The 25,480-nt window shown below is 42.5% G+C and overlaps 1 protein-coding gene across 1 annotated transcript in view; it reads left to right on the top strand.

Moving 5' to 3' along the window:
• The first annotated feature begins 22,798 nt into the window (after positions 1-22,798).
• Positions 22,799-25,480, top strand: part of ABCG2 (ATP binding cassette subfamily G member 2 (JR blood group)) — a 144,046-nt gene continuing 141,364 nt past the window's right edge. The window contains exon 1 of the mRNA XM_007999213.3: positions 22,799-23,367. The gene's annotated coding sequence lies outside the window, so the exon portion shown is untranslated. The remainder of the gene's footprint in view (positions 23,368-25,480) is intronic.

The raw sequence follows: 25,480 nt of genomic DNA, 5'->3' as shown, positions 1-25,480 counted from the left end.
GGAGGCCAAGGCGGGCAGATCACGAGGTCAGGAGATAAAGACCATCCTGGCTAACACAGTGAAACCCCGTCTCTACTAAAAAATTACAAAAAAATCAGCTGGGTGTGGTGGTGGGCGCCTGTAGTCCCAGCTACTCAGGAGGCTGAGGCAGGAGAATGGTGTGAACCCGGGAGGTGGAGCCTGCAGTGAGCCGAGATTGCGCCACTGCACTCCAGCCTGGCAACAGAGTGAGACTCTGTCTCAAAAAAAAAAAAAAAAAAAAAAGGCATAGTCCAGAAACTCTAACCTAATGGATGAATGAACACTAGAGATGGTAATTGAGAATATGTCACATAAATGTACAAGCCAGATGAATGTAACTGGGGAGCAAGTGTGAAGGAGTGAATAGAATGACTACTTAACAGTACAGGATTTAGAAATGACCATGTCGGGAAGCCTAATAAGTCAGTCTACCAGTGGCAAATATTGAGAACCTATGACCTATGTACATTTCTGTAAAAGACACTAGGGTGGATGTAGCAGGGCTTGGGGACAATGGTGGTTGATTATCTTCCCGGAGAGATTTTGTCAGGAGATGGAAAAGTGAGGAAAATGAGTTATACCAGAAAGATAGCAGTGTTCATCTGAATAAGTGAAACAAATGTGGAAGCAACAGAGATCTAACCAGTGAAGTCACTGAGCCTTTGGTAACACACCAAGGGTAGGTTCTATCCAGGATCAGGAGATCTAGCTCACATCTTAGGAGGCAGGGAGCCTAAAGCAAGACAAGTTACGTGGTTTTTTTGTTGGTTGGTTGGTTGGTTGGTTTTTTTTTTTTTTGGCAGAGCCCAGTGCAAAATGAAAATGCAGAGCCATTATTAAAAAATTAAGAATTTAATAAAGGGTCCAGTGCAGTGGCTTATGCCTGTAATCCCAGCACTTTGGTAGGCCCAGGTGGGTGGATCATTTGAGTCCAGGAGTTTGAGACCAGTCTGGACCCTGTCTCTATAAAAAATAGAAAAATTAGCCAGATGTGGTGGTGCGCGCCTGTAGTCTTAGCTACTAAGGAGGCTGAGATGGGAGGATTGCTGGAGCCCAGAAGGTTGAGGCTGCAGTGAGCTGTGATCGCGACACTGCACTCCAACCTGGGCAACAGGGAGCAAGACTTCAGACTCCATCTCAAAAAAAAAAAAAGGGAAAAGGAATTTCAAGATTGCAAGAATAGAGCACTAAATCAAGCATGGGACCCTTCCAAGTGCTGGGCCCTGTGTAGCTACACAGGATTGACACTTATGAAGTTGACCCTAACCAAAGGGAAAATACTCTGTGGGAGCGAATCTTAAGTTACTGCAGAGCGCACACAGAAAAGAAGGGAGTATAATGTAAAGAAGACAATAGTGTTGTACAACACACACATGCGCAGAGGCTAGGAGAACAGCAGGCGTAATAAAAGTAGCAGTAGTAGGAGGCTGGGCACCGTGGCTCATTCCTGTAATCCCAGCATTTTGGGAGGCTGAGGGGGGCAGATCTTTTGAGGCCAGGAGTTCGAGACCAGCCTGGCTAACATGGTGAAACCACATGTCTACTAAAAATACAAAAATTGGCCGGGTGTGGTGGTGCAGGCCTGTAATCCCGGCTACTCTGCAGGCTGAGGCACGAGAATCGCTTGAGCCCGAGCAGTGGAGGTTGCAGTGAGCCGAGATCACACCAACAGAGTGAGACTCTTTCTCAAAAAAAAAAGTAGCAGAAAACTTCATGTAAGAGCTCAGAGAAAGAGCTTTCAATTAAGGTGTCCCAGGAGTTGTCCTATTTCATTTATTTCTTCCCAAAACATTGTAAGCTGGATGTAAGGTATTGTCAAAGGTTGGGTTCCCTAGGAAGCAGACTCAGACTGCGATTAGTGTGCAGGAAGTTTATTAGGTAATGTTCTTGGAAACAACACATGTGACAGGGGAAGGACAGAAGCAGGAATGGGCAGAGGGAGACGTTGGTCTGTCATGTCACAACAGAGGCCCACCATCCTCTGCAGGGAGCTGTGGAATTGCAATGTCCCTTAGAGTTGTGCCCACTTGATGGGGGTCCGGGGAACAGGTTTTCATTTTCCCAACACTGAGCACTAATTGGATGCAGACAATCCTTGGAAAGAGGATGTGACAGAACAAGGAGGCTGTCTTCTGCCATCTGCCATCAGGAAATACCTGGAGAGAATGATAGATGAGAGCTTTCCCCTGGCAGTGCTCCTAGCAGCTAGATAAAGAGTTCTTCTCGCACAGCACAGCGTCTACTAAGATTTTTGTTTGTTTATTTGTTTAAAGATACAGTCTTGCTCTGTCACCCAGGCTGGAGTGCAGCGGTGCTGACACAGCTCACTGAAGCCTTGAACTCCTGGGTTCAAGGAATCCTCCCATGTCAGCCTCCTGAGTAGCTAAAACTATAGATGTCATTTTTTTGTAGAGATGGGGTCTTGTTATGCTGTCCAGGCTGGCCTCAAATGCCTGGCCTCAAGTGATCACCCTGCCTGAGTCTCCCAAAGTGCTGGGATTACAGGTGTGAGCTACCATGCCTTGCCCTGCACCCACTAAGTTTTAACTTCACTCTGTGTTTAAGACTGAAAAGATTGAGGGATTTGTCTAAAGTCTCACACCAGTTTCTATCCAGTTCAAACCTTCATTCCTGGGAACTACCCCTTACTCTTAGCTCTTGCTTAAATGTTTGGTCTGGGTGGCCTTGTTTGTACCAACTGACACTTCTTGCTATTTTTTTTTTTTTTTTTGACACAGAGTCTTGTTCTGTCGACCAGGCTAAAGTTCAGGGGCATAATCTTGGCCCACTGCAACCTCCGCTTCCCGGGCTTAAGTAATTCTCCTGCCTCAGCCTCCCGAGTAGCTGGGATTACTGGTGTGCACCACCATGCCTGGCTAATTTTTGTATTTTTAGTAGTGATGGGGTTTCACCATATTGGCCGGGATGATCTCAAACTCCTGACCTCAAGTTATCATCCTGCCTTCACCTCTCAAAGTGCTGGGATTACAGAAGTGACCCACTGGCGGCACCTGGCCACTTTTTGCTATTTGGATTACATGATCCTAAAGTCAATCCTTGACTAATCAACAACCGTATTCTCTTAAAAATTTATACTGAGAGAAGGTCAGGCTCCTGACTGTGTAATGGAAGGCGCTAGGATTGACAGATATGTCAAACTGGCCTAGTGGTTTCTAGAAAACGTGCACACTGTTAAGTACAGGGAAAAGCAGAGATGAGAACAGACATTTCCCAGAGAGAGGCAGAAGTGGAGGAAAGAGCGGCCTCAGCCCCAGCAGTCTCAGCTCCTGGCTCCTGGCTCCTGGCTGGTTTGAGAGGATTTCTGTATAGATTGAAACTCCTGTTAATAACAAAAAAAGCAGCCCCTGAGGACTCTAGCAAGGGATCCAAACCCAGCTCTATTTCATCCCAAAGTCAGTTATTTTCTACTGCAAAAGTCAGATAAGGTTAATAAGTACTTAAACATTAATAATTAAGTGAAAAAATACCAGAAGGAACATGAGAATGCTGCAGCCATTCATTGGAAACCAGGAGGAAGAGAGTAATTAGAAAATGTGTCAGGGCAAGCAGGAGAAAACACAGTAGAAGTAAACAAGACCAAGACTAAAGTTAACCAAATTCTTAGATTTTAGACTTCGCTGACCACATTTATGGCTTCACTTTCCATTTCTCATTCACGTCTCAATTCCCTGACCGCTGCCCTCTGACTCCACCACACCAGCGGAGCATTGGTCTCAAAGGTCCACGCTAACCTCTTACTGGCTAGATGCAGTGGTTCTTTTTAGTTTTAACTTACTTGAGCTCTTTAGCATTTAACCCTCTTGGCCACTCCCCTCTCATTAAGCAGTCTTATATTTCCCATCACTACTTTTCTGGTGTTCCTTCTAAATATCCAGCAGCTGCTTCTCAGTCCCCTGCCCTCTCATTGCCTACCATCAACCATCTTCTCACGGTGTGTTCTCTCCTTGTGAAAGGCAACACAGCGTTATGACTGCACCTGTCACCTGTATGCTGGTGACTTGCCACTTTACTCCCAGCCAAGATTTCTCTCCTAAGCTCCAAACTAAAATATCCAGACCTGGACTGAAAATGGCCATTGAGGGCCTCTAGACACCTCAACATATCCAAAATGGAATTCCTGCCCAAGCCTATTCCTTCTAATTTGCCTCTCGTGGTGAATGGCAATGCCTCCCACTCAGACTCCCAAGGCAAAACCCAGGAACCAGCCTTTGCTCCTTCATGTCTATAATTTGTCTCCTCTGTGCCACCCTCACTACAAAACGGGAGTTTTCCAACTGGTTTCCCTTGTCTTCGGGGTCACCCTTTGTCCATTCTTCACACACTGATCAAAGCATACTTATGTTTACATTCTTCCAATTGCACCTTCTAGGTAAAATTAAAGCCCTTTAGCATTGCATGAAAGACACTTTCTTTGTGATCTATTCCCTGCTACTACTCCAGTGTCATTTCTTCCACTTCCAACTTTCCTTCTTGATATGGTTTGACTGTGTCCCCACTCAAATCTCATCTTGAATTGTAGCTCCCATCATTCCCATGTGTTGTAGGAGGGACCCGGTGGGAGATAATTGAATCATGGGGGCAGCTTCCCCCATACTGTTCTCATGGTAGTGAATACGTCTTACAAGAGCGGATAGTTTTAAAAGGGGAAACCCCTTTCGCTTGGGTGTCATTCGCTCTTGCCTGCTGCCATGTAAAGACATGTCTTTCGCCTTCTGCGATGATTGTGAGGCCTCCTCAGCCACTTGGAACGGTGAGCCCATTCAACCTCTTTTTCTTTATTAATTACCCAGTCTCAGGTATGTCTTTATCAACAGCATGAAAATGGACTAACACACTTCCTAAGCTTGATCTCATTCAGGGCACTATTTTCTCTCTCCCTTAACTCATTTCCTTGTTTCTTTCCTTGGTAGACTTCAAAATTCAGATGTCATTTCCTCCAAGATGTTTATTCTAAGACTCCCAGTCTAAGTTCCCCTCTTGTGAATTCCTACATCCAATGCTTGCTTCTATTCAAACACTCATTACCCTGCATTATAACGCTTTGTTTCCTTCCCTTGCTTCTCCTTTAAACTGTGAATTCCTTAAGGGCAGGGACTAGGTCTTCTTCTTCTTCTTTTTTTTTTTTTTCTGAGATGGAGTCTCATTCTTGTCACCCAGGCTGGAGTGCAATTGTCCAATCTCAGCTCACTGCAACCTTCACCTCCCACGTTTAAGCGATTCTCCAGCCTCAGTCTCCCGAGTAGCTGGGATTATAGGTGCACACCACCATGCCCAGCTAATTTTTGTATTTTTAGTAGAGATGGGGCTTCACCATGTTGGCCAGGCTGGTCTCGAACTCCTGACCTCGTGATCCGCTTGCCTCAGCCTCCCAAAGTGCTGGGATTACAGGTGTGATCCACTGTGCCCAGCCTAGTTCTTCTTTCTATATAATCCTAACAATTACCACAGGGTCTGACACATAGTAGGCATTCAATGGATCTGAATGACAAACTTATAATAGAAAAGAGTTATGTAATTCCTGAGCCTTTTTTGAAACTTGAGAAGGCAGCCTTCCAAAAAAATGAATCATGGAAAAAGTTAAAATCACTGTGTTACTAAGAAGAATGAGGTCCTCAGATTTCTCCAATTAGAACCAAATGGAGTAGGTGGGCCCAGCATTGTTTGAAGCTCTTGTTCAATCAGTTCTAGAAAGTTTTGCAGCACAGCTGACAAACTATGACACTGGTGCTTGAAGTAAGAAATGATGATAAAGTAAGAAGACACAAATCTAAGAGTCTCCTTAGGTCCTGCCAAGAAGATTTTTACACTGTGATATTTCCCCGACACCACGCCTGCTCTTAAGGATCAAAGAAATGTGAGCAGCCTGTCTAAACCCAAAGCCTAAACCCAAGCTCATTAGAGAGAATCTCTGTCCCAACATCCAAATTTTAAAAATCAGATAATATTAATGTTGGGTTTTCTAATCTAATCCCTTGTTTTCAAAATTACACAGTTTATTAGATGCTAAAACAGTGAACATCTTCCAAATTATCCCCTAACAGTTACTGTGTAAGTTCTTGGAGAATGGGAGCCAGGTGTCCAGGTGTGTTTTATTCTGTCATATGCACATGGTACTGATCACAGTTCTGGACATAGGCACGCAATTTACGAATGAAGAAATGAATGAATATGCCCTACCATATTCTTTGGTGTAGGTGAAAGAGCATACTGCCATTTTTCCAAAGATGAAAACCTTTAGAATTTTTTGCGGGAAAAAATAATTACTTAAAAATTAAAGTCTAGGCTGGGTGCAGTGGCTCATGCCTATAATCCCAGCACTCTGGGAGGCTGACGCAGGTGGATCATTTGAGGCCAGGAGTTCAAGACTAGTTTGGCCAACATAGTGGAACCCCGTCTCTACTAAAAGTACGAGACTGGGCATGGTGGCTCACGCATGTAATCTCAGCACTTTGGGAGGCTGAGGTGGGTGGATCATGAAGTCAAGAGACTGAGACAATCCTGCCTAACACAGTGAAACCCCATCTCTACTAAAAATACAAAAAATTAGCCAGGCATGGTGGTACATGCCTGTAATCCCAGCTACTTGGGAGGTTGAGGCAGGAGAATCGCTTGAATCCAGGAAGCAGAGGTTGCTTCCACTACACTGATTGTACCACTACACTCTAGCCTGGGTGACAGAGTGAGACTGCATCTCAAAAAAAAGCTAGGCATGGTGGCACATGCCTATAATCCTAGCTACTTGGGAGGCTAAGACATAAGAATCACTTGAACCTGAGCATGGAGGTTGTCATGAGGCAAGACTATGCCACTGCACTCCAGCCTGGGTGATGACACAGCAGGACTCTGTCTCAAAAATAAACAAACAAACAAATAAATGAATATTTTTTCAAAATTATGTTAGAACAAAGGCAAATAAATTTATGTGAAATTGCTGAATCAGTTGTCACTATTTGAAAGGATGATAGAAACTTATCTTTTGGAATGTTTACATGTTTGCATAAGAGGTGGTGAAAAAAATGCTTTAGAGCATGACATTAGGCCAGGCATGATGGCTTATACCTGTAATCCCAGTGCTTTGGGAGGCCAAGGTTGGAGGATCATTTAAGCCCAGTAGATTGAGGCTGCAGTGACGGAGCCACTGATTCCAGCCTGGGCAGCAAATCAAGACCCTGTCTGTAAGAACCCAACACCACCACCAACAGAGTGATGCTACCTCAATCTCATCTCCCTCCACTGTCCCCTAGAATAACTGAGCAAGTTATTTAATCCATGCTGTCACTTCGTTTTGTCATTTAAAAATGAGGATGATTATAATACCATGTAGGGTTGTTGTGAGACATTTGAGATTCATTCGAATTAATAAACAACCTATACAATAACATATCCCCGTTTCTGCCACTGGTTCCTGTCTCTGTAGGTTTTGCTTTTTTAGCAAATATTTCTATGCTTTTCCCTCTTCTCTTTATGCTTTTTTCCTTTTAGTATCTTCTTACTTTTTTCTTTTTTAAAACTATCTCTTTCCCTGACTGATTGAATTTCTTCTTAATATTCTTTTGCCTCTTTCTCACTCAAAAAATACTGACAGTGATGAAATTTAGTAAACTGATTGGGAAGAAACAGTAGTAACTATCAAAACTCTATTTCTGGCCAGGTGAGGTGGCTCACACCTGTAATCCCAGCACTTTGGGAGGCTGAGGAGGGCTGATAACTTGAGGTCAGGAGTTCGAGACCAGCCTGGCCAACATTGTGAAACCCATCTCTACTAAAAATACAAAAATTAGCTGAGCATGGCGGTGCATGCTTGTAATCTCAGTTACTCAGGAGGCTGAGGCAGGAGAATCACTTGAACCCAGGAGGTGGAGGTTGCAGTGAGCCAAGATCGCACCACTGTGCTCCATCCTGGTGACAGACCAAGACTCTGTCTCAAAAAAAAAAAAAAAAAATCTCCTTACTTTAGGCCACTTTCCTTTGCCTTCTCTGCCACAAAATGTATATACAAACATACAAGGGCTTCATTATGTAAACATATAAAGTTTGCTGCATTTGTTGTGTAGATCTTCAGCCTTTTGAAAACGAACTAACCAACCAACCAGGCAGCACTGTGATCTTGGAAGTCTTTATTCTCTGTCAAGCTGATCTAGGTACCAATCACAAACTTTCTTATACCTAGATTCTCAGACCCCAAACATTTATGAACAGACACACGCATACGCCAGGTAATAAAGAGAGGTGGGGTTGGTCTGTCTAGCAAAATTACTAGCTTTGATTTAAGCTTCCCTGTCCAAGAGCTTTTTGTACCACCTTTCAGTACACAAATCTGAAGAGTTAACAAGGAAAACTTGTCAGTTGCCAATGTTCTGTTCTGGAGCTTCGCTTTTAAAATTCAGAAAAAAATCATTGAAATAGATTTAGTATTTCAAAGTTCAAAGTTCAAAATTCTGTGTGATTTGGGATAATGTTTATAGGCTCATTTATATTCTCACTTGGTTTACAATGCTGATTATAAAGCCTTGATTAAATAATTACTATGTGAACAGAATCACACTATTGGACTATAGAATCATAAGATTTGGCCAGTAACTCTGAGAAATTTATAATATAATTGGCAAAATGAGAAGTCAAAACTACAAGTGCTGAGGAGCTTGTAAATAATAATTATGAATCTTGATAATAAATAGAGAGATAGGTGGGAGGATCGCTTGAGCCTAGGAGTTTGAGACCAGCCTGAGTAACACTGGGAGACTCTGCCTCTACAAAAGAGAGAGAGAGTGAGAGCAAGAGAGAGAGCAAGAGAGAGAGAGAGAGAGAGAAATAGGCGAGAGTCTGGGTGTGGTGGCTCACAGCAGTAATCCCAGTGCTTTGGGAGGCTGAGGCAGGAGGCTTGCTAGAGGCCAGGCGTTCAAGAACAACCTGGGAAACTCCATCTCTATAAAAAGTTTTAAAAGCAATTAGCTGGGTATGGTGATATGTGCCTATAGTTGTAGCTACCCAAGGGGCTGAGGTGGAAGGATTGCTTGAGCTCAGGAGTTCGAGGCTGCAGTGAGCTATGATTGCACCACTGCACTACAGCCTGGTCAACAGAGCAAGACCCGGTCTCAAACAAAAACAAAACAAAAAAGCACTCCCTGGTGATTTCACAGAAACTCCTAGGAATGGCTGGTTTATTCCCAGTGTTTTGAAAAAATAGATGTTCCAGAGTAAAGGAGTTTGCATTGCAATGGGTGTGCCTAAATCAGTGTGAGCTCTGTCTGATTTCGCTTTAAGCCAGAGGTCTTCAAACTTTGTCCCACAGAACCCAGGAGTTCCTCAAACATTTTATTCTAACTTTTTGTTTGTATGATTGATAATTATATTTGATTCATAGTCTTTGATTTTTAAAAACATGTAAAACACATGAATATATTCTTGTGAAGATTTGTAAGTTAGCACATGTTATCAAGCACTGACTGGTATACTGGGCACAATTCTAAGAACTAAGGATACATTGATGAACAAATGAAGTAAAAATCCATGCCCTCCTAGAGCTTACATTCTAGTGAAAGGAGAAAAACAAACACAATAAGTAACAAATTATATAATATGTTAGAAGGTGAGTAATGCTATAAACAAGAATAACATGAGGCACACTGGGAATGCTAGTAGGGGGAATTATAATTAAGTCAGAGTAGGCCTCACAGAGAAGTTACCACTTGAAAAACTTGAAGGAAGTGAATTAATGAGCAATATAGGTAAACAGAGGCAGAGCATTCTTCGCAAAGGGAGCTGCCTTTTCAAAAGCCCTAAGGTGCATCAATGCATGTATATTTGAGGTTTAGCAAGGAGATTACAATTAGTAAAAAGGAAAATGAAATCAGAGAAGTACAGGTAGGGAATCGGTAAAAGGGAAAATAAAATCAATCAGTAAAAGGGAAAATGAGATCAGAGAAGTAGGGTGTAGGAAATACAGTTTGCGAAGATCTTTAATTCTTTTCTTTTAATTTTTATTTATTTATTTTTTTCGGAGACGGGTGTGTCAGGCTTGAGTATGAGTGGTGTGAACCTGGCTCACTGCCGCCTCGACTCCTGGCTTAAGCAATCCTCCTGCCTCAGCCTCCTGAGTAGGTGGGAATACAGGCAACATCTGGCTAATTTTTGTATTTTTGGTAGAGACTGGGTTTTGCCGTGTTGTCTCAGGATCCTTAGGGTGTTGCTTCACCAGCCAGAAGCTTCTGTGGCTGGTGCACTTATGCTTGAGTTTTGCCTGTGCTCACTGGGCTTGCCCACTTGGCCTGGCAGGCTGATCTTGGCTGGTGCTGCCAGCCTGGATCCCATGCATGCCAAGAGTGAGCCAGGCATGGAGTGGCAAGGGGTGTGGGGTGTGTCAGAGAGCAAGCGTAGGATCTGGCCACTGTGTACAGCCAGGCAGGCTGGCTGCTGTGGCAGGGTGGGAAGTTCCAGGCATCAACACAAGCGCCGGCTCTGTGCAAGGATGCGGCTGGACCAGATGTATTGTAAGGGGCTTCCACTGCAGGCACCAGTGTCTAGACGAGGGAAACAGGTGGCGCCCAAAAGCTCAGAGATGCCAGGAACCGCAGAGTCCCAAAGAGAGCATTACCGCATGTCGAGCTCTGGCTCAGGCAGCCCCTAGGTCTGGGCTCCCAGAAGGAGAGCCCTCTCTTCTCTCCTCGTCGTCCTAGCACGGTGAGGTGGGTGATGGGGGTGGGGAGCATATTTCACCCCTTTTGTGCTGCGGTTCTTTCAGTCCCACCGTGCTGCGTCAGCCCAGGGCTGGCCCCACCCAACCACTGCTTCCTGTCACATGGGACAGCTGCCTGGTGCCCGTGGAGGGCAGGAGGGCTATAGTGTTACAGCCCCTTTAGCTCCTGCCGCAGCTCGGGAGCCAGCTAGGAAAGTGTTACAGCTCCTTTTGCTCCCGCCATTCAGTGGGTCCTGGGTTCTTGTCCTGCTTCCAGGAAAAAAGAAGTTATGGAGATAGCTGGAGGGTGAGCAAGGCAGAGAGGAGTTTACTGAGCGGCAGTACAGCTCTCAGCAGAGAGGAGACCAGAAGTGGGTAGCTCCTATTCAAAGGCAGGTGGGCCTGAGTGTCTTGAGTCTGGCTGACTCTGGGGATTTTATGGGCTCAGAATGGAAGAACTGTGTGCTGATGGGTCCATGGGCATGCCTGGAAAAAGCACCACCTGATTTGCCAAAAGGTATCAAGGAAGTTCTCACTGTGGGTGGCAGACTTTGTCAGGAACCGGCAGCCCAGCCCCTAGGCTTCAGGCCATGCTTGGTTTGAAGATAAGATTTCACAGGGGACCTGCCCCTTCCCACGGAGGAACCTGTCTTCCTCCCACCACCAGCAACATGCTGTCCATGGCACCCAGGCTGTCTGCACAAGGGGCGCCTGCAGGCCTGCCCCAAGCCGCCCTCAGCCCCCCAGGCCTCCCTCCAATACTCGTTGGCACCCAAAGTTTCACCCTCAGAAGCAGTTTCTGGAGGGGGCTGAGGTGGCGGTGGCAGGGGGGTGGTGCATCAGTGCTGCCCCAAGTGTGCGCACTCCGGGCCGGGTCACAACAGCACCTGGGCTCAGTTAACAGTACACTTCTGCGGCTTTGCTCTGCCATGGGTGCGGATGCTGAGAGTGGAAAGAGGACAGGGAGTGGGAGCCTGCAGGGCTTCCGGGGCCCTGAGAGTACAGGCATGCCTGAGTCCAGAGCCATGGCTGGGCGACTGCAGCTGCACCGGGAGTGTGGGCTCCTGCCCAACCAACTTGGTAGAGCATGGGGCTCTTGCTGGGATCACCTGTTCCCGGCCCTGCCGGTTCCGTGGTGCATGCAGCCCTGGCTGTGCCTCCCCCACAGCAGCCGGTGTCTTCACAGCCGCTACTCCAGGCAGGCCACTGCCACCATCAATGTTGCCCAGGCTGGTCTTGAACTCCTGAGCTCAAGTGATCTGCCTACCTTGGCCTCCCAAAGTGCCAGGACTAGTGGCATGAGCCACTGTACCCAGCCCTCTTTGATTTTGACCCTAAGAAAAACAGGGAAATATATGAATGTCTATTGGGAAATCGTTTTGTTATTTATTTGTTATTATTTTTACCTTGCAGCTCCAGCTCAAGGGATGAGAAGTCTTTAAATAATAGAGATGTATGTTTACATCCTGCCTCCCAATGCCATACTTCCCAGAGATTGTTGCCATTTGGGGGCATGTCTTTCAGAGTTTTTTCTAGGTGATTTTGTAAATAAATGAATACTAGGTACATATAGAAATATATACTTTTGTAAGGTGTGTGTATGTGTGTCTGTGTGTGTCTTTTAATATCAATGAATTTTTATGCCCTATGTTAATTAGCAGCTTGCTGTTTTCAATTAATATGTATTGGAGGTCTTTGTCAATTCAGCACATGCATTTCTATCTCAGACTGTTGCATAACATTCTGTTGTATGCATTTGCTGGATTTTACTTACTCATACCCTTGCAGGTAGGCATTTAGGTTCTAGTTTTTCCTTTCTTTTCTACCTTTCTATATTGAATTACAAAGGTCTTAATAGTATATTTAATAACATAAAATAACATGTTACATCTGTTGGGGAGGAAACACATTATCCTGCACCTTCTCAGGTTCTCTGGTTAGGACTAAGAATTAAACAGACATAAGACAGATAAACAGGAGAAAAGTAGACAAGTTTTATTAAATTTTTACAGGTACACAGGCTTTCACAAGAAAATGATGTTCTAAGGAAGTGACCAGAGCAGAAATCTTTTTAAACATTTTTGACAAAGAAATTATACATTTATGAAGAAATAACAAGATAAAGGGGTTTGGACTGGAGGTAATAAATTGTGGGGAAATGACTGGGAGATATATGAATGTGGGTAAAACTAGTAAGATATAAGGATTATTTATTAAGTTTGTTTATACAGATCCATTTCAATGTCAATTCCCAGTCTCTGGTGACGAGGATTTCTTGTCTTTCTGGCATACGGAGGGCATCTTTCTCATGGGAAGTTTTACGGCCTGTTCTTAAGTAGAAAAGGGGAGGTCAGAGAGCCCTTCCTTTATCAGCTGTTTCTCAAGTGCTTCAGCTCAAAATACTTAACATGCCAAAGCAGCATACTTTGGGGCAGCGTGCCCTTAACTCCTTCACATGAAACATGGGAGGAAATTTGAAAATTAAAGCTGGTGTTATCTTCTGTCAGAAAAAACTATGCGTTTTCTAAATTGGAATCATTTAGATTTGCCGCAGTGGAAAAGGAGTCTTTGGTTACTTCTTAAGGAAGGCCTTATCTAACATTTAATATTCTGGAATAGATGGGAATCATGAGAGCTGGAGCCCAGTTTCTCTCAGCTTTGCTGAATTCACTTGTCATCTTGGCCAAGTTGGCATGAAGTCTACATCAGCAGAAAGTGAGGATCTAATATCACAACTTGCCTCGTCCCACACTGGGCTCTCTTCTCCAATTACCTACAGCCTCAGCCAATATGGCATTCAGCCAACACTTTTCAGGTCATGTATGTTAGTCTTGTCAACTCAACCTTGACACCAACCCCTGGAGGACAGAAATCACTCCTTTTACTCCCAAACAGTGTCTAGCTGATCTGTAGAATCATAGTTATTTACTTTCAATATGTGTTAATTATCTTTAAAACTGTATTTGCCAGGTTAGCTTTATTTTGTTTAGAACAAACCTTAAAATAAAAGTCCTACCACCTCTATAGCTGTATCAGAACTTCTTGTAAGTGTATCATTAGTCTGGGCGCGGTGGCTCACACCTGTAATCCCAGCACTTTGGAAGACTGAGGTAGGTGGGTCACCTGAGGTCAGGAATTCGAGACTAGCCTGGCCAACATGGCGAAACTCCATCTCTACTAAAAATATAAAAATTAGCTGGGCGTGGTGGTACATGCCTATAATCCCAGCTATTTTGGAGGCTGAGGCAGGAGAATCACTTGAAACCAGGAAGCAGAGGTTGCAGTGAGCCAAGATGATGCCACTGCATTCTAGTCTGGGCAACAGAGTTAGACCATCTCTCAAAAAATAATAAAAGAAGTTTAGATATATCCACGGAAATGGCAGAAACTTCATACCAAGGTTTGTTCTACACTTTGTTTCTACCTGGAATAAAGAATAATCTGCCAGGTGTAGTGGGGCATGCCTGTAATCCCAGCTATTAGGGAAGCTGAGGTGGGAGGATTGCTTGAGGCTAGGAGTCTGAGACCAGCCTGAGCAACATAGCAAGACCCCATTTCTGGGGGGAAAAAGAATAATCTCACACATATTTCAAATGTGTGTAGATTTATGTTGTGTGATTAAAATATAAGTTTATATTAAAGAGTTATCTATGTTATTCTTGGCATTTTGTACTGTCTCTTCCTGGATACTTAAAGTGCAAATACTACCATGAGGAAGGAGGGAGCCTTCTCAAATGAAAAAATGATCCTCATATTTACAAAACCCTGGCCAGGTGCAGTGGCTCAACCTGTAATATCAGCACCTTGGGAAGCTGAGGTGGCAAGTTTGCTTGAGCTCAGGAGTTTGGGACCAGCCCGGCCAACATGAGACCCCATCTGTACAAAAAATGTCAAACATTTAAAAAACTAGCCAGGCGTGGTGGTGCAAGCCTGTGGTCCCAGCTACTTGGGAGGCTAAAGTAGAAGGACTGCTTGAGCTCAGGAGGTTGAAGCTGTAGTGAGCTGTGATTATGCCACAGTACTTCAGCATGGGCAGCAGAGTGAAACTCCATTTTTTAAAAAACAACAAAAAATCAGAGAGAGAGGGCAGAGCAATATGGGTGAATAGAAGGCTCCACTGATTGTCTCCAGAGAGGAACACCAAATTTAATAACTATTTACACATAAAAAAGCATCTTCCTTTAGGCAAGGCAGTCATGAAACAGATAATATAAAATAAAGCACCTTCCTAAGAATGAAAAATCAGGTGAGCACTCACACTGCCTGGTTTTCACTTCATATGCTGACAGAGGCACTGAAGAAGGTAAGAAAGACCATCTTGAATTGACACCCCACCCCTATCCTCTGGCAATGGCCGCAGGTGCAGAGAGAGAATCTGTGCACTTGGGAGAGGGACAGTGCAGCAATTGGGAGATGCATTGAACTCAAAGCTACCCTGTCACAACAGAAAGCAAAACTAGGCTGAACTCAAATGATGCCTGCCCATGGAGGGAGCACTAAGATTAGCCCTAGCCAGAGGGGAATGGCCCATCCCAACAGCCAGAACTTGAATTCCAGCAAGTCTCATCATTATGGCCTAAAATGCTCTGGGGCCCTAAATAAACTTGAAAGGCAGTTTAGGCCATAAGGACTGCAACTCCTAGGCAAGTCTTAGTGCTGAGCTGGGCATGTAGCCAGTGGACATGGGGCACATGTGACCTACTGAGACACCAGCCAGGGCAACTACAGGAGTGCTTGCACTACCCGTCCCACAACACCAGGCAACACAGCCCTCAGCTGCAAAGGAGAAGCCTTACTTCTGCTTGAGGAGAGGAGAGGAAAGAGTAAAGAGGAATTTGTCTTGCAACTTGGATACCAACTCAGCCACAGTAGGATAGGGCACCAGTCAGGGTCATTAGGCCCCTGATCCAGGTCCTAGTTCCTAGACAATATTTCTAGACATACCTTGGGCCAGAAGGGAATCCACTGCCTTGAAAGGAAGGACTCATCCTGGGAGGACGCATCACCTGCTGATTAAAGAGACCTTGGGCCCTGAATAATCAGCAGCAGCACCCAGGCAACACTTGCCATGGGCCTTGGGTAAGATTCAGAGATATGCTGGCTTTAGATGTGACCCAGCACAGTCCCAGCTATGGTGGCTATGGTGGCTATGGTGAGAGACTCTTTTTGCTTGAAAAAAGCTGAGGGAAAAGTAAAGAGGACTTGATCTTACACCTTAGGTACCAGCTCAGCAACAGTGGGGTAGGGTAACAAGTGGGCTCTTGGGGCCCCTAACTAGAGGTCTTGGCTCTTGGATGGAATTTCTGGACCTTCCCTGGGCCAGAAGGTAGACCATTTCCCCAAAGAGTGAGTCCCAGACCTGGCAGCATTCGGCATAGGCTGACTGAGGAGCCCTTGCACCTTGGTGAACATCGGTGGTAGCCCGGCAGCACTCCCCTTGGGCCTCTGGAGGTGATGGCCATGGGTGAGGTTCCTCTGCCTGTGGAAAGGTGAGGAAAGAGTAGAAATAACTGTGTCACATAATTTGTGTGCTAGCTCGGCTGCAGTAGAATACAGCACCAGGTAGATTACTAAGATTTTTGACTCTAGTCCCTGGTTCATGAATGGCATCTCTGGAAAAGAATGGGGTCCAGGGGAACTTGCTGTCCTGAAGAGAAGGACACAAATCTGGCTGGCTTTACCACCAGCTGATTGCAGAGTCCTAGGGCCTTGAGCAAACATAGGCAGTAGCCAGGTACTGGTTACACCAGGCCTTGGGTGAGACTCAGTGCTGTGCCAGCTTCAGGTCTGTCCCAACACATTCCCAGTGGTGGTTGCCACAGTGGGGCTTGTGTCACCCCACCCCCAGCTCCAGACAGCTCATCACAGAGAGACAGACTCCATTTGCTTGGAAGAAAGTAAGGGAAGAAACAAGAATCTGCCTGCTAATCCAGAAAATTATTCCAAATATTATCCAAGATTACCAAGGCAGTACCTCTATGAGTCTGGAAGAACCATACTGTTACTGGGCTTGGGGTGCCCCCTAATGTAGATATGTGTTAGATCTCAACACCCAAGTCCTTTTAAATGCCTGGAAAGAGTGAGGAGACTACCATATACCTCAATGTCTCCTCAATGCCCAAATACCAACAAACATCCACAAGCATCAAGACCTTCCAGGAAAACATGATCTCACCAAATGAACTAAATAAGGGAACAGGGAACAATCCTGGAGAAGCAGGGATATATGACCTTTCAGACAGATAATTCAAAATAGTTGTTTGGGGGAATGCAAAATAATTCAAGATAACACAGAAAAGGAATTTAGAATTCTGTCAGATAAGTTTAACAAACAGGTTGAAATACACAGAATCTAACAGAAATTCTGGAGTTGAAAAATGGAATTGACATAGTGAAGAATGCATCAGTCTTTCACCACCAGAATAAATCAAAACAGAAGAAAGCATTAGTGAGCTTGAAGACAGGCTACTTGAAAATATACAGTCAGAGGAGACAAAAGAATAAAAAAAAAAGCATGCCTAGAAGATCTAGAAATTAGCTTCAAATGGGCAAATCTAAGAGTTATTGGCCTTAAAAAGGAGCAAGAGAAAGAGATAGGGATAGAAAGTTTATCCAAAGGAATAACACAGAACTTCCAAAACCCACAGAAAGTTATCGATAACCAAATATAAGATTATATAACACCAATCAGATTTAACCCAAAGAAGAACATCTCAAAGCGTTTAATAATCAAACTCCCAAAGATCAAAAATAAAGGAAAGATTCAAAAAGCAGCAAGAGAAAAGAAACAAGTAAATACAATACAGCGCCAATAAGTCTGGCAGCAGACTTTTCAGTGGAAACTGTACAGGCCAGGAGAGAGTGGCATGACATATTTGAAGTGCTTATGTAAAAAAACTCTTACCCTAGAGTAGTATATCTGGCAAAAATGTCCTTCAACTATGAAAGAGAAATACTTTTCCAGACAAACAAAAGCTGAGGGATTTCATCAACATCAGACCTGTACTACAAGAAATGCTAAACAAAGTACTTTGATCAGAAAAAAAAGAACAGTAATGAGCAAGAAGAAATCATCTGAAGGTACAAAACTTACTGGTAATATTATAGTAACTCCACAGAAAAACACAGAATATTATAACACTGTAAGTGTAGACTTAACTACTCTAATCTTAAGTGGAAATACTAAAAAGATGAACCAATAAAAAAAACTATAACAAGCTTTCAAGACATAGACAGTACAGTGAGATATAAACAGAAACAACAAAAAGTTTAACAGTTGGCAGATGAAATTAAGGAGTAGACTATCAATCTTTATTATTCTCTTTGCTTGTTTGTTTAAATAAGCAGTGTCGTTATCAGCTCAAAATTGTGGGTTGTAAGATAGTATCTGCAAGCTTCACAGTAACCTCAAATCAAAAAACATACAACAGACACATAAAAAATAAAAAGCAACAGATTAAATCATACCACCAGAGAAAATTATCTTGGATGAAAGGAAGACAGGAAGGAAGGAAAGGAGGAAAGCAACCAGAAAACAAATGACAAAATGGGAGTTAGTCCTTACTCATCAATAATAACACTGAATATAAATGAACTAAACCCTCTAATAAAAAGACATAGAGTGGCAGAATGGATGAAAACACAAGATTTCATGATCTGTTGCTTTACAAGAAACACACTTCACTTATAAAGACACACATAGACTGAAAAGAAAGGGATGGAAAAAGATATTCCATGCCAATGGAAACCAAAAAAGAATAGACAAAATAGATTTCAAGACAAAAACTCTAAGAAGAGACAAAGAAGGTCATTATATAATGATAAAGGGGTCAAATCAGCAAGAGTATATAACAATTGAAATATATATGCACCAACATTAGAGCACCCAGATATATAAAGCAAATATTATTAGAACTAAAGAGATAGAATCCAATACAGTAACAGCTGGAGACTTCAACACCCCACTTTCATCATTGAAAGGGACAGGCTATTATCAGTGATGAATATTGATGCAAAAATCCTCGTCAAAATACTAACAAACTGAATACAAAAACAAATTTAAAGTATCATTCATCATGACCAAGTGAGATTTATCCCAAGGATGCACGAATGGTTCAACATATGCAAATCAAATAATGTGATAAATCGTATCATCAGAATGAAGGGCAAAAACCATATGATCATTTCAATTGATGCTGAAAGAGCATTTGATAGAATTTAACATTCCTTCATGATAAACCCCCTCCCAAAAAATGGGTATAGAAGAAACATATCTCAACTAATAAAAGCCATATATGACAGACCCAGAGCTAGAATCATACTGAATGGGAAAAATACTGAAAGCTTTTCCTCTAAGATCTGAAACATGACAAGAATGTCCAATTTCACCACTGTTATTCAACAAAGTACTGGAAGTCTTAGCTGGAACAATCAGATGAGAGAAAGAAAGAAAGGGCATCTGAATTGGAAAGGAAGGAGTTAAAGTATCCTTGTTTGCAGATGATAAGATCTTACATTTGGAAAAGCTAAAAAGTCCAGCAAAAAACTCTTAGAACTGATAAACAAATTCAGTAATGTTGCAGGATACAAAATCAACATACAATAATCATTAGCATTATATGCCAACAGCAAAAAATCTAAAAATGAAATTTTAAAAGTATTCTCATTCACAATAGCTACAGATACAGTAAAATACCTAGGAATTAGCCAAGGAGATGAAAACCATACAGACTGATGCAAGATATTGAAAAGGATACAAAAAAGAGAAAGATATTCCATGTTCATGAATTCAAAGAATCAGTATTGTTAAAATGTCCATACTACCCAAAGCAATCTACAGATTCAATGCAATTCCTATCAAAATACCAAGACATTCTTCATAGAAATAGGAAAAAAATGAATCTTATATAGATTATATATATTCATTTATATAGACCCACAAAAGATCCAGAATAGCCAAAGCTATCCTAAGCAAAAAGAACAAAACTGGAGGAATCACACTGACTTCAAATTATACTACAGAGTGATAGTAACCAAAACATCATGGTACTGTCATAAAAACAGTAAAACAGACACATAGACCAGTGGAACAGAGTAGAGAATCCAGAAACAAATCCATACATCTATGGTGCACTCATTTTTGACAAAGGTGCCAAGAAGATACAGAGGGTAAAGGACAGTCTCTTCAGTAAATGGTGCTGGGAAAACTGGATATCTGTATGCAGAAGAATGAAACTAGACCCCTGTCTCCTACCATATACAAAAATCAAATCAAAATGGATTAAAGACTTAAGCCTAAGACCTCAAACTATGAATCTATTAAAAGAAAACTTTGAGGAAACTCTCCAGGACATTGGACTGGGTAAAGATTTCTTGAATAATACCCCAGAAGCACAGGCAACCAAAGCAAAAATGGACAAATGGGTTCACATCAAATTTAAAAGCTTCTGTAGAGCAAAGGAAACAATCTACAAAGTGAAGAGATGACCAACAGAATGGGAGAAAATATTTGTAAACTATCCATCTGACATGGAATAACCAGAATAACCAGGAACTCAACTCCATAGGAAAAAAATCTAATAGCCCAAGTATAAAATGGGCAAAAGATCTGAATAGACATTTCTCAAAAGAAGACATACAAATGGCAAATAGGTATATGAAAAAGTGCTCAACATCACTGATAATCAGATAAATGCAAATCAAAACTACAATGAGATATCATCTCACCCCAGTTAAACTGACTTTTATCTAAAAGGCAATAACAAATGCTGGTGAGGATGTGGAGAAAAGAAAGCCTTCATACACTGTTGGTGGGAACATAAATTAGTACATTCACTATGGAGAACAGGTTGGAGGTTCCTCAAAAAACTAAAAATAGAGATACCATATGATCCAGCAATCCCACTCCAAAGTAAAAATCTAAAATAAAAGAAATCCTTATATTGAAAAGATATCTGCATTGTTACGTTTGTTGCAGCTGTATTCACATTAGCCAAGATTTGGGAGCAACCCAAGTATCCATCAACAGACAAATGGATGAAGAAAATGTGGTACATATACACAGTGGAATGCTATACTAAAAAATACAAAAAACTAGCCGGCCTGGTGGCGGGCGCCTGTAGTCCCAGCTACTCGCGAGGCTGAGGCAGGAGAATGGCGTAAACCCGGCAGGCGGAGCTTGCAGGGAGCTGAGATCTGGCCACTGCACTCCAGCCTGGGTGACAGAGCGAGACTCTCTCTCAAAAAAGAAAAAAAAGAATGAGATCCTATCCTTTGCAACAATATAGAGGGAACTGAAGGTAATTATGTTAAGTGAAACAAGCCAAGCACAGAGACACAAACGTAACATGTTCTTATTTGTGGGAGCTAAAAATTAAAACAATTGAACTCACAGAGATAGAGAGTGGAAGAATGGTTACCAGAGGCTGGGAAAGGTATTGGGGAGGTGGGGGGGAGTGGGATGGTTCATGGGTACAAAAAATAATTAGAAAAAACAACTAAGACCAAGTATTTGCTAGTTCAACAATGTGACTGTAGTAAAAAGTAATTTTATTTTCCAATTAAAAATAACAAAAACGCATTAGTCACATGTGGTGGCACACACCTGTAATCCCAGCTACTTGGGAGGCTGAGGCAGGAGGATCACTTGAACCCTGGGGGTGGAGGTTGCAGTGAGCTGAGATCATACTGCTGCACTCCAGCCTGGGCATTAGAGTGAGACCTCATCTCAAAATAAATAAGTAAATAAATAAAATGAAAAAAGTATAATTGGATTGTTTATAATACAAAGGATAAATGCTTGAGGTGGTGGATACCCCATCTACCCTGATGAGATTATTATACATTGTATGTCTGTATGAAAATACCTCATGTACCCCATAAATATATATACCTACTATGTACCTACAAGAAATAAAAATTTAAAATTAAAAAGAAAAGCAAAAAAAAATCCCTGACGGAGTTATTGCTTAATGGTTACAGAGTATCTGTTTGGGGTGAGAAAAAAGTCTTGGAAATAGTGACGGTGACACAACATTGTGAATGTAATTAATGCTACTGACTTGAACTCTTAAAATGTTTCAAATGCCTAATGTTATGTTATACATATTTTACCATATTAAAATAAATTTATAAAAGTAGATACATGGAATTTCTTAACAACTTCAAGATTTTTTAAACGTTCACTTCATTTCAATAAATATTTACAAAATGCCTAATTTTGTCCTAGGTACTGCACAACACAATGAATAATCAGGATAGTGACTTAAATATAAACAAAACTTAACAACAAGGCAAATTCAGTAATCGGGATTCTGTGAATCTCATGACATTTATCATGACAACTCTGTAAGGAAGGTGCTATTGTTATCACTATTTTATATTCGGGGGAGGCTTGGATTAAGAAGTTTTTCAAGGCCAGTAAACAGTGGCATTAGAAGCACTTACTAAATGTCAAATTTTTTCTTTTGACATCTATCATGTTTTCAGAATATGAAATGCCTATTTAACTCCAGCCTGGGTGACAAAGTGAGATCCTATCTCAGAAAAAAAAAAAAAAAAAAAAAGCCAAGTTTGGTGGCTCATGCCTGTGATCCCAGCACTTTGGGAGGCTGAGGTGGGAGGATTGCTGGAGGCCAGGAGTTTGAGACCACCCTGGCCAATATAACAAGACCCTGTCTCTATTTAAAATACACACACACACACACACACACACACACACACACACACACACACACAGAGAGAGAGACAGAGAGAGAGAGAGAGAGAGAGAGAAATGCCTATTTAGTACAGTCTTGACTTCCTATTTTACTTTTGGTTTAGGAAAGAATAACATGAAAAGTATAGTATGCTCCAAGTATACAGCTGCTCGGTCCTCTTTAGATCTCTGGTGGGCCTTTGCACTGAAATCTAACTCTGTCTTTGTTTTGATTTAATTCACTTCCTTTTCAAATCTATGTCCTAGTCCTGCTTGGTTTTTGTGTGTGTGTGTGCGCTAGAAGGCAGGGCCTGTGAGAGGAGACCCTCAGTTACATTAGGGTTAACCAAGCACAGGAAGTTTACGCACAGAGCAAAGCCATTTGCTAGAATTGGTTTTGATCCTTCCGTTTCGAAAATAAAGTTGCTGTTTGTGTTGGAGATGCTGTCATCAGAATTCCGCGGCACAAAGAGAAAGATATAAAAATATCTCTCTGACATGAACTTTCCCTTTTCTATCCCCTTGCTAGGAATGCCAGAAGAGAATCCCACGCTGACTGGAACCATTAGGTCTTTTGTTTGAATCCCAGTGATCAAGAAAGAAACGTGGTTAATAGTCAGTAGTAGAGAAAAAAGGAACCCAAGGAGATAGAAGAGCTGTTAATTTCACTCTGGACATTTCCTCGAGGCAGTTTACTGGGAAAACCTCAATGCTCCCTGGTAGCTGCAGGATCTACTTTGGGGGCTGCCAAGTTTCCTCTCTCATTCTTTCTCCTGCCCCAAGAGCAGGCAGGAAGGAAAGTTCCTGGACTAATACTCGTCTGTTTAGTAGGCGTGGGTCTTGGTCGAAGTCTCTCTAGGAAAACTCGCAAGTATAGAAATCTTCTCCGTATTACCACTGTCTCTGCACTGAGATCTGCTGCTTTGCTTCTAACGTTTCACACATCATAATTGAGGTGAGTTGTTTTTGTTTTTTCCAATCTTCATACTTCTTAGAAAATCTTGATTCTTTTTTGATATGTGCTTTAACAAATGTGTCACTTAAATCAGTACTTCTCAAACATGAACGTGCATATGTATCACCTGGAGATCTTGCTGAAACGCAGGCTCTGTAGAACTCAGGGGGCCTGGGGTGGGCCTCTGATTCTGCACATCTCAGCTGACCTCTATGGACCACACTTTGAGTAAAAAGGGCTGAAACTTTGTAGGTGTTTTGCTTTTTTGGAAGGGGTTGGTCATTGTAGGCAGGGTAAGGGTATTTGGCTGAGCACATGATTTATGTTGAGCACCTGAGAAGACAATCAGACAACATCCCTTTCCTGGTTGTACCTACTTTGATGGCTATCTCTGTGCTTTGGGGTTTCCGTTAAGCAGATCCTAGGTGTGGTAAGCCAGATTACCCTAAGTGAGAAAGGATGTTGGGCTTCTCCTTAGATTATATAGGCCACTTGGAGCAGAGCCAGAAATCCTTTTGTAATTTTTGTAATTTTAGTGTTAACTGACTATATCATGCCTCATCTGGTGTGGCTTGTGGTTACTCTGAACATTTCAGCTTCAATTAAAAATATGGCCGGGTGTGGTGACAGTGTGAGACTCCATCTCAAAATATATATATATATAGTCAGGTGCGGTATAATCATGCCTGTAATCCCAGCATTTTGGGAGACCGAGGCAGGTGGATCATCTGAGGTCAGGAGCTTGAGACAAGCCTGACCAACATGGTGAAACCTTGGCTCTACTAAAAATACAACAATTAGCTAGGAGTGGTGGCACACATCTGTAATCCCAGCTACTTGGAAGGCTGAGGCAGGAGAATCACTTGAACCCAGGAGGCAGAGTTTGCAGTGAGCCAAGATCGCACCATTGTACTCCAGCCTGAGTGACAAGAGTGAAACTCCGTCTCAAATAATAATAATAATAATAATAGTAATAATAATGCATACTAGAAAAAATAGGTGATTTATTTCTCCTACCATTCGGAATTGAAGATTATAAGGCATATGAATCTGTTACATTGTTGAAAATCAGTTTGCATAGGGAATAGGAATGTATTTTATCCTCCTGTAACAGGCCTGGTAGTGTTCTTTAAATTCAGTATGTTCCCTGCCCTAAACAATATACAGTTATCTGAAAGTTGCCTTTAACCCAAAAGAAACAAGCCAAGAGGAAAAAAGAGAATGGAGAGGAAATATATCTATTGTGTACCCAGTTGAGGGGAGAAAAAAGCAATGAAAAAAAGTGGGGAGAAATGGAGAAAGGTGGCCAGGAGTTGACAGGAGACACAGCTTCACAAAATGAATAAAAGAAAACCTAGCCTGGAAATAACATCTTTCCTACACATTCATGGGAGTTCTCCTAGAGTAGTAGCTTGTATCTTTTTTAGTTGGAAAAGTGTGATGGAGACAGAGTAGGTAAGTTGTAAATTTTGTTGTTCTATTTTTGTATAGAAACGGGCTCTCACTATGTTGCCCAGGCTGGTCTCAAATTCCTGGGCTCATGCAATCCTCCTATCCCAGCCTCCTGAAGTGCTGGGATTACAGGTGTGAGTCACCATGTCCAGCCAATTTTGTTGTTCTAGTGAACATGCTGAAGCCGTTTGTCATAAATCAAGGAAGGGCTATACAAGCCATAGTCAGAGGGGTGTGCAGGCCTGGTGAGGCCTGGTATGAATCCATGGAACTGTGTCCAGAGCTGGTTTCTTCTGGTGGGTTCTTGATCTTGCTGACTTCAAGAATGAAGGCATGGACCTTCGCAGTGAATGTTATGGCTCATAAAGGTAGTGCGGACCCAAAGAGCGAGCAACAGCAAGATTTATTACGAGGAGTGAAAGAACAAAGCTTCCACAACGTGGAAGGAGACGGAACTGTTGCCGCTGCTGGCGCTGGTGGCCAGCTTTTATTCCCTTATTTGGCCCCACCCATGTCTTGCTGATTGGTCCATTTTACAGAATGCTGATTGGTCCATTTTTACAGAATGCTGATTGGTGCATTTACAATCCTTTAGCTAGACACAGTGTGCTGATTGATGCGTTTACAATCCTCTAGCCAGACAGAAAAGTTCTCCAAGTCC

Source organism: Chlorocebus sabaeus, chromosome 7 (assembly GCF_047675955.1).
Source record: "Chlorocebus sabaeus isolate Y175 chromosome 7, mChlSab1.0.hap1, whole genome shotgun sequence".
Classification (NCBI taxonomy): Eukaryota; Metazoa; Chordata; class Mammalia; order Primates; family Cercopithecidae; genus Chlorocebus; species Chlorocebus sabaeus.
This window is presented reverse-complemented; position numbering and strand designations above follow the sequence as displayed.